The sequence below is a fragment of the Rutidosis leptorrhynchoides genome, chromosome 1 (genome assembly GCF_046630445.1).
Source record: "Rutidosis leptorrhynchoides isolate AG116_Rl617_1_P2 chromosome 1, CSIRO_AGI_Rlap_v1, whole genome shotgun sequence".
NCBI classification, from domain to species: domain Eukaryota; kingdom Viridiplantae; phylum Streptophyta; class Magnoliopsida; order Asterales; family Asteraceae; genus Rutidosis; species Rutidosis leptorrhynchoides.
In genome coordinates, this window is record NC_092333.1 from 335,062,443 (window position 1) to 335,077,893 (window position 15,451).

Genomic DNA, 15,451 nt, shown 5'->3' on the forward strand with positions numbered 1-15,451 from the left:
AAGAATTTCCCGATGTATTTCCGAAAGAATTACCGGGATTACCCCCACATCGATCCGTTGAATTTCAAATAGATCTTGTACCAGGAGCTGCACCAATAGCTCGTGCTCCTTACAGACTCGCACCCAGCGAGATGAAAGAACTGCAAAGCCAATTACAAGAACTTTTAGAGCGTGTTTTCATTCGACCAAGCACATCACCGTGGGGAGCTCCTGTTTTGTTTGTCAAGAAGAAAGATGGTACATTCAGGTTGTGTATCGACTACCGAGAGTTGAACAAACTTACCATCAAGAACCGCTACCCACTACCGAGAATCGACGACTTATTTGATCAACTACAAGGCTCGTCTGTTTATTCAAAGATTGACTTACGTTCCGGGTATCATGAAATGCGGGTGAAAGAAGATGATATTCCAAAGACTGCTTTCAGAACACGTTACGGTCATTATGAGTTTATGGTCATGCCGTTTGGTTTAACTAATGCACCAGCTGTGTTCATGGACCTTATGAACCGAGTGTGTGGACCATACCTTGACAAGTTTGTCATTGTTTTCATTGATGACATACTTATTTACTCAAAGAATGACCAAGAACACGGTGAACATTTGAGAAAGGTGTTAGAAGTATTGAGGAAGGAAGAATTGTACGCTAAGTTTTCAAAGTGTGCATTTTGGTTGGAAGAAGTTCAATTCCTCGGTCACATAGTGAACAAAGAAGGTATTAAGGTGGATCCGGCAAAGATAGAAACTGTTGAAAAGTGGGAAACCCCGAAAACTCCGAAACACATACGCCAGTTTTTAGGACTAGCTGGTTACTACAGAAGGTTCATCCAAGACTTTTCCAGAATAGCAAAACCCTTGACTGCATTAACGCATAAAGGGAAGAAATTTGAATGGAATGATGAACAAGAGAAAGCGTTTCAGTTATTGAAGAAAAAGCTAACTACGGCACCTATATTGTCATTGCCTGAAGGGAATGATGATTTTGTGATTTATTGTGACGCATCAAAGCAAGGTCTCAGTTGTGTATTAATGCAACGAACGAAGGTTATTGCTTATGCGTCTAGACAATTGAAGATTCACAAACAAAATTATACGACGCATGATTTGGAATTAGGCGCGGTTGTTTTTGCATTAAAGACTTGGAGGCACTACTTATATGGGGACAAAAGTATTATATATACCGACCACAAAAGTCTTCAACACATATTTAATCAGAAACAACTGAATATGAGGCAGCGTAGGTGGATTGAATTATTGAATGATTACAACTTTGAGATTCGTTACCACCCGGGGAAGGCAAATGTGGTAGCCGATGCCTTGAGCAGGAAGGACAGAGAACCCATTCGAGTAAAATCTATGAATATAATGATTCATAATAACCTTACTACTCAAATAAAGGAGGCGCAACAAGGAGTTTTAAAAGAGGGAAATTTAAAGGATGAAATACCCAAAGGATCGGAGAAGCATCTTAATATTCGGGAAGACGGAACCCGGTATAGGGCTGAAAGGATTTGGGTACCAAAATTTGGAGATATGAGAGAAATGGTACTTAGAGAAGCTCATAAAACCAGATACTCAATACATCCTGGAACGGGGAAGATGTACAAGGATCTCAAGAAGCATTTTTGGTGGCCGGGTATGAAAGCCGATGTTGCTAAATACGTAGGAGAATGTTTGACGTGTTCTAAGGTCAAAGCTGAGCATCAGAAACCATCAGGTCTACTTCAACAACCCGAAATCCCGGAATGGAAATGGGAAAACATTACCATGGATTTCATCACTAAATTACCAAGGACTGCAAGTGGTTATGATACTATTTGGGTAATAGTTGATCGTCTCACCAAGTCAGCACACTTCCTGCCTATAAGAGAAGATGACAAGATGGAGAAGTTAGCACGACTGTATTTGAAGGAAGTTGTCTCCAGACATGGAATACCAATCTCTATTATCTCTGATAGGGATGGCAGATTTATTTCAAGATTCTGGCAGACATTACAGCAAGCATTAGGAACTCGTCTAGACATGAGTACTGCCTATCATCCACAAACTGATGGGCAGAGCGAAAGGATGATACAAACGCTTGAAGACATGCTACGAGCATGTGTTATTGATTTCGGAAACAGTTGGGATCGACATCTACCGTTAGCAGAATTTTCCTACAACAACAGCTACCATTCAAGCATTGAGATGGCGCCGTTTGAAGCACTTTATGGTAGAAAGTGCAGGTCTCCAATTTGTTGGAGTGAAGTGGGGGATAGACAGATTACAGGTCCGGAGATTATACAAGAAACTACCGAGAAGATCATCCAAATTCAACAACGATTGAAAACCGCCCAAAGTCGACAAAAGAGCTACGCTGACATTAAAAAAAAAAGATATAGAATTTGAAATTGGAGAGATGGTCATGCTTAAAGTTGCACCTTGGAAAGGCGTTGTTCGATTTGGTAAACGAGGGAAATTAAATCCAAGGTATATTGGACCATTCAAGATTATTGATCGTGTCGGACCAGTAGCATACCGACTTGAGTTACCTCAACAACTCGCGGCTGTACATAACACTTTTCACGTCTCGAATTTGAAGAAATGTTTTGCTAAAGAAGATCTCACTATTCTGTTAGATGAAATCCAAATCAACGAAAAACTTCAATTCATCGAAGAACCCGTCGAAATAATGGATCGTGAGGTTAAAAGACTTAAGCAAAACAAGATACCAATTGTTAAGGTTCGATGGAATGCTCGTAGAGGACCCGAGTTCACCTGGGAGCGTGAAGATCAGATGAAGAAGAAATACCCGCATCTATTTCCAGAAGATTCGTCAACACCTTCAACAGCTTAAAATTTCGGGACGAAATTTATTTAACGGGTAGGTACTGTAGTGACCCGAACTTTTCCATGTTTATATATATTAATTGAGATTGATATTTACATGATTAAATGTTTTCAACATGTTAAGCAATCAAACTTGTTAAGACTTGATTAATTGAAATATGTTTCATATAGACAATTGACCACCCAAGTTGATCGGTGATTCACGAACGTTAAAACTTGTAAAAACTATATGATGACATATATATGGATATATATAGTTAACATGATACTATGATAAGAAAACATATCATAAAGTATATTAACAATGAACTACATATGTAAAAACAAGACTACTAACTTAATGATTTTTAAACGAGACATATATGTAACGATTATCGTTGTAAAGACATTTAATGTATATATATCATATTAAGAGATATTCATACATGATAATATCATGATAATATAATAATTTAAAATCTCATTTGATATTATAAACATTGGGTTAACAACATTTAACAAGATCGTTAACCTAAAGGTTTCAAAACAACACTTACATGTAACGACTAACGATGACTTAACGACTCAGTTAAAATGTATATACATGTAGTGTTTTAATATGTATTTATACACTTTTGAAAGACTTCAATACACTTATCAAAATACTTCTACTTAACAAAAATGCTTACAATTACATCCTCGTTCAGTTTCATCAACAATTCTACTCGTATGCACCCGTATTCGTAATAATACAATACACAGCTTTTAGATGTATGTACTATTGGTATATACACTCCAATGATTAGCTCTTAGCAGCCCATGTGAGTCACCTAACATATGTGGGAACCATCATTTGGCAACTAGCATGAAATATCTCATAAAATTACAAAAATATGAGTAATCATTCATGACTTATTTACATGAAAACAAAATTACATATCCTTTATATCTAATCCATACACCAACGACCAAAAACACCTAAAAACACTTTCATTCTTCAATTTTCTTTATCTAATTGATCTCTCTCAAGTTCTATCTTCAAGTTCTAAGTGTTCTTCATAAATTCCAAAAGTTCTAGTTTCATAAAATCAAGAATACTTTCAAGTTTGCTAGCTCACTTCCAATCTTGTAAGGTGATCATCCAACCTCAAGAAATCTTTGTTTCTTATAGTAGGTTATCATTCTAATACAAGGTAATAATCATATTCAAACTTTGGTTCAATTTCTATAACTATAACAATCTTATTTCAAGGGATGATCTTACTTGAACTTGTTTTCGTGTCATGATTCTGCTTCAAGAACTTCGAGCCATCCAAGGATCCGTTGAAGCTAGATCCATTTTTCTCTTTTCCAGTAGGTTTATCCAAGGAACTTAAGGTAGTAATGATGTTCATAACATCATTCGATTCATACATATAAAACTATCTTATTCGAAGGTTTAAACTTGTAATCACTAGAACATAGTTTAGTTAATTCTGAACTTGTTCGCAAACAAAAGTTAATCCTTCTAACTTGACTTTTAAAATCAACTAAACACATGTTCTATATCTATATGATATGCTAACTTAATGATTTAAAACCTGGAGACACGAAAAACACCGTAAAACCGGATTTACGCCGTCGTAGTAACACCGCAGGCTGTTTTGGGTTAGTTAATTAAAAACTATGATAAACTTTGATTTAAAAGTTGTTATTCTGAGAAAATGATTTTTATTATGAACATGAAACTATATCCAAAAATTATGGTTAAACTCAAAGTGGAAGTATGTTTTCTAAAATGGTCATCTAGACGTCGTTCTTTCGACTGAAATGACTACCTTTACAAAAACGACTTGTAACTTATTTTTCCGACTATAAACCTATACTTTTTCTGTTTAGATTCATAAAATAGAGTTCAATATGAAACCATAGCAATTTGATTCACTCAAAACGGATTTAAAATGAAGAAGTTATGGGTAAAACAAGATTGGATAATTTTTCTCATTTTAGCTACGTGAAAATTGGTAACAAATCTATTCCAACCATAACTTAATCAACTTGTATTGTATATTATATAATCTTGAGATACCATAGACACGTATACAATGTTTTGACCTATCATGTCGACACATCTATATATATTTTGGAACAACCATAGACACTCTATATGTGAATGTTGGAGTTAGCTATACAGAGTTGAGGTTGATTCCAAAATATATATAGTTTGAGTTGTGATCAATACTGAGATACGTATACACTGGGTCGTGGATTGATTCAAGATAATATTTATCGATTTATTTCTGTACATCTAACTGTGGACAACTAGTTGTAGGTTACTAACGAGGACAGCTGACTTAATAAACTTAAAACATCAAAATATATTAAAAGTGTTGTAAATATATTTTGAACATACTTTGATATATATGTATATATTGTTATAGGTTCGTGAATCAACCAGTGGCCAAGTCTTACTTCCCGACGAAGTAAAAATCTGTGAAAGTGAGTTATAGTCCCACTTTTAAAATCTAATATTTTTGGGATGAGAATACATGCAGGTTTTATAAATGATTTACAAAATAGACACAAGTACGTGAAACTACATTCTATGGTTGAATTATCAAAATCAAATATGCCCCTTTTTATTAAGTCTGGTAATCTAAGAATTAGGGAACAGACACCCTAATTGACGCGAATCCTAAAGATAGATCTATTGGGCCTAACAAACCCAATCCAAAGTACTGGATGCTTTAGTACTTCGAAATTTATATCATATCCGAAGGGTGTCCCGGAATGATGGGGATATTCTTATATATGCATCTTGTTAATGTCGGTTACCAGGTGTTCACCATATGAATGATTTTTATCTCTATGTAGGGGATGTGTATTAAAATATGAAATCTTGTGGTCTATTATTATGACTTGATATATATAGGTTAAACCTATAACTCACCAACATTTTTGTTGACGTTTTAAGCATGTTTATTCTCAGGTGATTATTAAGAGCTTCCGCTGTCGCATACTTAAATAAGGACGAGATTTTGAGTCCATGCTTGTATGATATTGTGTAAAAACTGCATTCAAGAAACTTATTTTGTTGTAACATATTTGTATTGTAAACCATTATGTAATGGTCGTGTGTAAACAGGATATTTTAGATTATCATTATTTGATAATCTCCGTAAAGCTTTTTAAACCTTTATTGATGAAATAAAGGTTATGGTTTGTTTTAAAATGAATGCAGTCTTTGAAAAACGTCTCATATAGAGGTCAAAACCTCGCAACGAAATCAATTAATATGGAACGTTTTTGATCAATAAGAACGGGACATTTCAATATACTTATCAAAATACTTCTACTTAACAAAAATGCTTACAATTACATCCTCGTTCAGTTTCATCAACAATTCTACTCGTATGCACCCGTATTCGTACTCGTACAATACACAGTTTTTAGATGTATGTACTATTGGTATATACACTCCAATGATCAACTCTTAGCAGCCCATGTGAGTCACCTAACATATGTGGGAACCATCATTTGGCAACTAGCATGAAATATCTCATAAAATTACAAAAATATGAGTAATCATTCATGACTTATTTACATGAAAACAAAATTACATATCCTTTATATCTAGTCCATACACCAATGACCAAAAACACCTACAAACACTTTCATTCTTCAATTTTCTTCTTCTAATTGATCTCTCTCAAGTTCTATCTTCAAGTTCTAAGTGTTCTTCATATATTCTACAAGTTCTAGTTACATAAAATCAAGAATACTTTCAAGTTTGCTAGCTCACTTCCAATCTTGTAAGGTGATCATCCAACCTCAAGAAATCTTTGTTTCTCACAGTAGGTTATCATTCTAATACAAGGTAATAATCATATTCAAACTTCGGTTCAATTTCTATAACTATAACAATCTTATTTCAAGTGATGATCTTACTTGAACTTGTTTTCGTGTCATGATTCTGCTTCAAGAACTTCGAGCCATCCAAGGATCCATTGAAGCTAGATCCATTTTTCTCTTTTCCAGTAGGTTTATCCAAGGAAATTAAGGTAGTAATGATGTTCATAACATCATTCAATTCATACATATAAAGCTATCTTATTCGAAGGTTTAAACTTGTAATCACTAGAACATAGTTTAGTTAATTCTAAACTTGTTCGCAAACAAAAGTTAATCCGTCTAACTTGACTTTTAAAATCAACTAAACACATGTTCTATATCTATATGATATGCTAACTTAATGATTTAAAACCTGGAGACACGAAAAACACCGTAAAACCGGATTTACGCCGTCGTAGTAACACTGCGGGCTGTTTTGGGTTAGTTAATTAAAAACTATGATAAACTTTGATTTAAAAGTTGTTATTCTGAGAAAATGATTTTCATTATGAACATGAAACTATATCCAAAAATTATGGTTAAACTCAAAGTGGAAGTATGTTTTCTAAAATTGTCATCTAGACGTCGTTCTTTCGACTGAAATGACTACCTTTACAAAAACGACTTGTAACTTATTTTTCCGACTATAAACCTATACTTTTTATGTTTAGATTCATAAAATAGAGTTCAATATGAAACCATAGCAATTTGATTCACTCAAAACGGATTTAAAATGAAGAAGTTATGGGTAAACCAAGATTGGATAATTTTTCTCATTTTAGCTACGTGAAAATTGGTAACAAATCTATTCCAACCATAACTTAATCAACTTGTATTGTATATTATGTAATCTTGAGATACCATAGACACGTATACAATGTTTCGACCTATCATGTCGACACATCTATATATATTTCGGAACAACCATAGACACTCTATATGTGAATGTTGGAGTTAGCTATACAGGGTTGAGGTTGATTCCAAAATATATATAGTTTGAGTTGTGATCAATACTGAGATACGTATACACTGGGTCGTGGATTGATTCAAGATAATATTTATCGATTTATTTCTGTACATCTAACTGTGGACAACTAGTTGTAGGTTACTAACGAGGACAGCTGACTTAATAAACTTAAAACATCAAAATATATTAAAAGTGTTGTACTAAGTCTAGCGATTCAACTATGGAATATGGTGCTCCTCATGTCGAGACAACACTAGTAGCAACTGTTGGGTCTCCAAAAGACACTGTTATGGAATCTGTTGCTCCTATAGACCAAGAGGCGCATGTGTCTAAACTTGTTGAAACAATTGTTTCAAGTGTCAAAACTAGTTATGAAGAAACTAAAGGTACTTTAAATGTTTTATCTCATACTGGTTTCAAAACAACTGTGAAGAGGGTACAACAACCCATGTTCCTCTATTCCAGCACATCCACATCTTTAAAAAACATACTTCGAAAGATATCTACTGCTGACAGTACAACCAGCAAAGATCATACCTTAACCCCAAAGCAGAACTATGCCAACTCTTCATCGTGTTGAGCCAGCTCCAGCTACTACACACACCAGTTGCACCTTAAACAGTACTGATAAGAGTTGCACTAATACATATAAACCTGACAAATATATTACACAATCTGAGTCAACATGTGTCGACATTGAGACATTAGAGTCGCAGCTGTACTTACAGACACCAAAATCTATCTCAATCGAAGGGCTGAGTAAAAAACAAGTCATTTCATAGATACCAACATCATATGAAATTGTTGAGTCAAATTTATTTGGTTCTAATTTTTCTAACTTAACTTGTTCATTTTTTTAAGATGTTCATACAGCTGACACTGCTTCTGTTGAAGTTGATGCTGACGTTGAAACTGTTATTGATGCTAAGGGTGTTGATAATGCTAAGCATCCCCTATTCATGTAAAGTACTAGATCCCGAGGAGGTGGTTCCCAAAGTTGTCTACAAGGGAGCAATACTGGCTCCAAAAGTTACTTATATGGTTGACCAACTGACTATTGATCCTTCCAGTGCTCTTGTTACTGCTCACCAGCTCCCAAACGAAGAATTGCTGGAACTTTTACAACATCTTGATCAAGATGGTCAACTCAACTTTCTGGATCAACATAATGCAGCTGAAAATGTCCCTGAGAATTTATATTCTAATTTTCTTCTCTTACCTACTACTCCTCCTCCTCCTAATGGGTCATAGACACCTCTCAAATATTCACTTAAAAAATCTGTCGATAAGGTGATCTAGGGTACAATACCAGCAACACTCTATACTGATGATCTACTAGTATCCTCTGATTCTACTGCTTCTTCATCTTCTTATGATGATACTCATATGGGTACTGTTACTGATGAAAAACCAGTGGATATTGATACTGGTTCTGCTTCTTCTGTTGCAGATAACTCTGGTTCTAAGCCTTTGAGTGAAGATTAAAATGGTGGTGATCATGGTGAAGAGTCTGATGATGACCTTCTACCTCCACCACCCCACACAGTTATTATTGGTCATGCATCTTCTCCTCCTTCAAGCTCTTTAAAGGTGAATGAAGTTGAAGGGTTATCGTATCTGTTTGTGTAACATGCTGTTTCTCACGTGACACCAACCATCAAAGATATAATTGCTTCCAACGTATATGAGGCAGTACGAGGATCCTTTCAAATTGTTGTGTACAATGCTCCTCCACGTGCCTCCATCTCTGTTGTCGAAGAACATCTTAAGCAGATAGTTGGGTTTACCAATATTGTTGATGTTTTCTGCTAAAGTAACGCGTAACGCCATTCGGTTTATGATTCGTTCTTCCTTGCGTGCTTTAGAGATAATTGCGTCTGAATAAGGTACGAATAACAATGGCCCAGGTCTAGATCGGGTGTGGGTCATACACTAAGTATACCCTCTTGTTTTAATTTTTAGGTAGATATGCTAAGTTCCTAATTTAGTATAAAGTAAACTAAAATGATCTTAATCTAAAGTAATCTAAAGTAATTTAAGGTAATATAGGGTAATTATCCAAAGTTTAATATGTTTTTGGTTCTTGATACTGATTCTCTGGTATTTCGATAACAGAGCTTCGTACGAACTATTCAATAAACCAAGTGGCCAGATCGACTATGGAGAGGCAGGATCCTTTTGGTCCTAATATAATTGGTGACTGTTCGGAAAATCCAACAACCAAGTCCGTGTATAATTGTATTTCTTAGAAGCCACTAAATGCTTGCAAATAGGTTTGATAGAAGCAGGATTGTCTAATACCAGTTCTGTGGTAGCGGCGCCTAAAACTTGTTACCTCTCTTGATATGACCAAAACGGACGGTTTGTTTTAGGCGGTGTCGTTAGGTCGCAATACGTCAGAATCAGCTACCACGAGATGAAGCAATAGTCATAAATTTATATTTATCGGGGCCTAAATCGTACTACTCCTTATTATGATGAGTAAGGGAAGTATGATCTAGGGTCTAATTTTAATGAGATCTTTAGAATCGAACCTATATTTATAACTTAAGATAATCCTAAAGTGAAGGAGTAGTTGTATATTACCTAATTTTGGGTTTCTAGCTTATAAGATAAAATAAAGTAAATGCAATAAAATTTGTAATTCAGATAAGGTTAAAGCAAATGCATACTATGATTTCATTAGTTACTTTGCCGAGATTATGAAATGCTGGCTCATGAATAGGTAGTGTCCTTGTATTCACTACACTGGTTTTACTGCCCCTGTCATAAGACATGTCACTAGGTAATGCGCTAGGCTTGAAGATTCTGAATAGACAGCAACGTCCCATACCCCCGACGCCCATGCATCTTGACTACATGCATACATGTTCAAACGGCTCATCTAATTGAGCGACTCGGTTAGGTGATGTATTAACGTTCTAAAAGGTCTAAACTTTCTTAAGCACAATGAAGTACAAGTTATGCCATATCCGAGAGACGTGACGTGTTTCGTTGCTTTCGTTAATTGTGACGACCCGAAAATTTTCGACTTATTTTGAACCAAAACTATAAATGTTTCCGACATATGACAAGTTTTAAAACTTTTGAAAATGAGTTTTTATATAACGGTTGACCAACCTGTTTGTCTGAAGATTCACGAACGTCGTAACTTATGATAATTATATAATTGTATATATATATATATATATATATATATATATATATATATACACGAAAACATGCGAATAATATTTATATACGAAATGATAAAAATTTACTATTGAATGATGCAGTTTCGAATTAAAAAGTTTACGTATATAATCGTTTTATTTTTATGATGTATTTTTTTTTTAGTTTTTAAGAAGACACAAAGTTAAATCAAATATGTACAAGTTGTAAAGCACAACGTACAACAACGTAACTTAAATAGTTGAATCGAAATTAATTCATTTACTATTCATATGAATAGTAAATGAAACGAAATTAATTAATTTACTATTCACATGAAAGCGACATGATAGAAATTATTAATTATAAGTTACATAAAATACCCCTGAAGTATTTAATAAATACGGCTTTTTAAAATATAAAAATTTGTTAATTCGATTGAATTAAACGAATTCAGTAATTTACGGTGGCACATAATGATCAGCAGACTAGTACGTACACTCTACATCGAACGTATATAGTAATTTTATAAATAAATGAACCTTTTTACAACTATTTTTATAAAGCTTAAGACCAAAATAAATATATGTATTCAATTAAAAAAGTGACATTTTGTTTATTTATACTTTTACCCGTCAATTATTAGCAACAGAGTACGAAATACCGGTCCGCGAAAACTGTCGGCAGATATTATTGAATGTTAATTGTCACGTTTTTATTTTCTATATTATTATATTATATTTATATTATTATATTATTATATTTTATATATATATATATATATATATATATATATATATATATATATATATATATATATATATATATATATATATATATATATATATTCGATCAATCCTGCCGAACCATTTCACAATTCAATCTATCTCTCTATCTAATTCACATACTCCATAGTATATTTATTTTTATTTATATTATTATTATTATTATTATTATTATTATTATTATTATTATTATTATTATTATTATTAATATTATTATTAATATTAATCTTATAGTTAGGAGTATTATTATTAGTAGTATTATACATAAAATACTACGAAAAAGTTCTGCTCAAATGATTTCAAACAGAGTTTTCAAATAAGTCAAAGCTAAGGAAATTATGGGTTATAGCTATGGAGGTTATGGGTAATGTTCGTGGGTATTGTTCACAAGTCAAACCTAGTGTTTATCATGACCGTTGCATCTACGTACTTTCCTGCAATACTGAATCACAATATTGATACGTGAGCATTCATATCTTATCTTTTATATATTAATAGTGTATCCATGTCTAGTGCTCGAGTATATATGTTTATGCATGCTTGTATGCTTTAATTTTTTCGTTAGATAGTTTATGATGAATCACGAATTTGATACATATGCTACTGACATAAAGTATATGATATGAATGTCGTTGGAAAACTATCGAAAAATTAATAACTTTTCATTTAGAAATCGCGTGATTTCGATGAACGGATTAAAAGATATGGTCAACTGAATTATGTTTGACGTTAATTGAAATTGTGTTTGAAACTGTAAATTAATATTTAAACAACTTGTATATGAGATTGATAAATTGAATTTTTAGATATTACTAATCGAGTAAATGAATTTCTATATAAGGCACGTCTCGTTTTGTTGAACAATTGTCAAAGTTGACTGTCTTATCATGTTTTAAAACTTTATAAACACTATAATATGATTTTACAAGTATTGGAAAACTATGTGAAATAATAAAATATTTTCGATTGCCATGATAATTCAAATATAATATAGCTCCTCAAATAAATAATATTTTGAGTTTGATAAATTATAAATTCGTTCAATTATCAAGACTTATACTATGTTAATATAATATTTAACGACCTGTCAAAGTACACTTGACAACCATCGTTATCTTGATCCCACAGCTTGATCATAACTCTATATGAATTTAATAAATAACCTTGCATTCTTTATTTAAAAATGATTTCCTATAGAGGAAACCTATCAAAATATGTAAGTTTAGAAAAACCATACATTATTACTTAACCAAAAGTTGACCAAAACAAAGTCAACAACATCCACTATTAAATGTATCAAAATAGAATGCAAGTTATTGTTTAACAAAAGCTGCCATCATAAATATGCAGACTCTCTAAGCACAGCGGAAGCAATCAATCATGAACCTGAGAATAAAACATGCTAGTAACTATCAACAAAAATGTTGAGTGAATTATAGGTTTAATATTGCAAACAATATTTAATTTAAACCGTAAAAATTTATGTTTGAAAACATAAAAACTCCTTTTTGGACCACAAAATTATATGCTAGAAAACATATAAAAACATTATTCCATTTACCGTGAGCCAGCTGGTAACCACTTAACCATTTATTTACCCTTGCAAAACACAATAAATAATATACACCGAACAAGTGTATCTTCAACTAAATACGAAGTACTAAACATTCCGATTATAAATTGCTAGCGCGACTAGCTCGAAATGGGGTTGTCAAACCCGATAGATCTATCCGTAGGATTCGCGTTCACCAGTAGAAACCAGTGATTACAGTTACCAAACTAGGGAATATTTTTGTTCAACTCACAATGAATAATTTAAACCAACTTCCACTTGTGTCCAAAATATAAAATAAATTGCATGTATTCTCATCCTAAAAGATTTAAAATGGAAAAATGGGACTATAACTCACCTTAATAGCAAACGAAGTAACCACACATATAAGCGAACATCAATCGAAGTAAATTGATCAGGAATGATCACAACGCCGACCTATAAATAAAGCAGGTCGATATAAATAACTAACTTAGGTCAAGTCTTAGTATGATAGCTATTGTACATGTTGCAAGTAGTCATAGAACAATACTCAACATGCATCGGTTTGATCAGAACAGCGTACGGACACACTTTCTATTTTTAGAAAGTTTCTATTTTTAGCAGGTTTCCATTTTTGAAAAGTTTCTATTTTTAGAAAGTTTCTATTTTTGGAAAGTTTCTATTTTTAGAAAGTTTTAAGTTAGGAAAGTTTCCTTATTTAGAAAGTCAACAAAAGTCAACTGAAAGTCAAAGTCAACCAGAAGTCAACTCAAAAGTCAACCTTGGTCAAACATAGTCAACGTTAATTTTAAAAGTGTAAGTTATAATAATAATGTAAGTTATAATGTTTATTAAAGTTAAATATGTCTAATTATGTCATAACATAAGTTTAATTAAATTAAAATGAATTATTAAAGTTAATATGAGTTTAAATGATATATTTAATATAAATAAGTATTTAATTAATTAATTAAATATTAGTCATAATATAAGTATTATTAATTAATAATAAATTTTAAATCATATCATAAGTATTATTAATTAATAATGGATTATTAATCATATCATAAGTTTCAATTATAATTATTAAATCATAAGTATTTAATAATTAAATTATAATTAAATAATAACTAAGCCTTATAATAATTAAATAATTAATTAATCTTTATTATAAGTCTTATAGTAATAATCTTATAATATAATTTTAATACTTATCATAAGTATTTTCCATTAATAATAAAAGTATTATTAATAATAGGTTTAATTAAAATGTTAATTAAATCATAAGTAATAATTAAATGATATAATAAATATATATCATAAGTCTTAAATTATAATAATTACTTTTTATATCATAAGTAATTAAATGATAATGAAATTCATTATTTATATCATAAGTTTAATAATTAATCACAAGTTTTAAATCAAAAGTTCATCGGGTCGTATCTTGAGCCCCGTGTGTCGGTTTTCGGCGAGCCTTACATATATCTCCACCTAATCAAACCACCTGACACTTTGGTACACTCAAGAACACACCAAGAATAGCCCACAAGTCATGGTGATCAGCCAAGACATCACTTGAAACTTTAATTCAATTAAAATCGTGTTTTAGACGCAACGGGTGATTCGTGGCTCGGATTTAGATGACCCGAACTTGAAAGTTCGTCCCATCATTGATCCTAACACACTAACACACCCTAAAGTCACCAAATACGGTCACAAAGTCGGACCAAACCTGGTTCATACCAATATCACATTTCAATCTTAACAAAATACCACTTTGATCATATCTAGGGCTCCGGGAATCGAAACGACATGAATCCGGAGTCTAAAGATAATGTCTTGATGAGAGGAACTCATCTAGATACTTTATTTTAACTTTTATAACAGTCACAATATCAGAAATACACGAAATAGCTGCTGTCCCAATTTTATCAAACCGAAAACATGTATAATCGAGCAATTCTACGAATACAATCATCAATACAATAACATGTAATCATCATACTATCAATATAACATCAAAATAAAGAAAAATAGAAAAAAATTAAAAAAATCTAGGGTTAGGGTTTATACCCTAATCAAGAATCGAATGGTATGAGTGTGTAGAGATCGAAGAGAGGAATCCGTTAATGATTAAAGCTTCTTGATCCAATTAATATTTGATTGAAGGATGGTGATAATGATGATGATGCTAGTAGTGATGGCTAGGAGAGCAAGGAGAGGAGAAACACACAAAAAAAAAAAATTAGAATGTGAAATGAGGAGTGAAAACTAGGTTTTGTTCCATAAAATCACTAGTTTGGAAAAATGGCACAAACACCCCCTGCCCATGGGG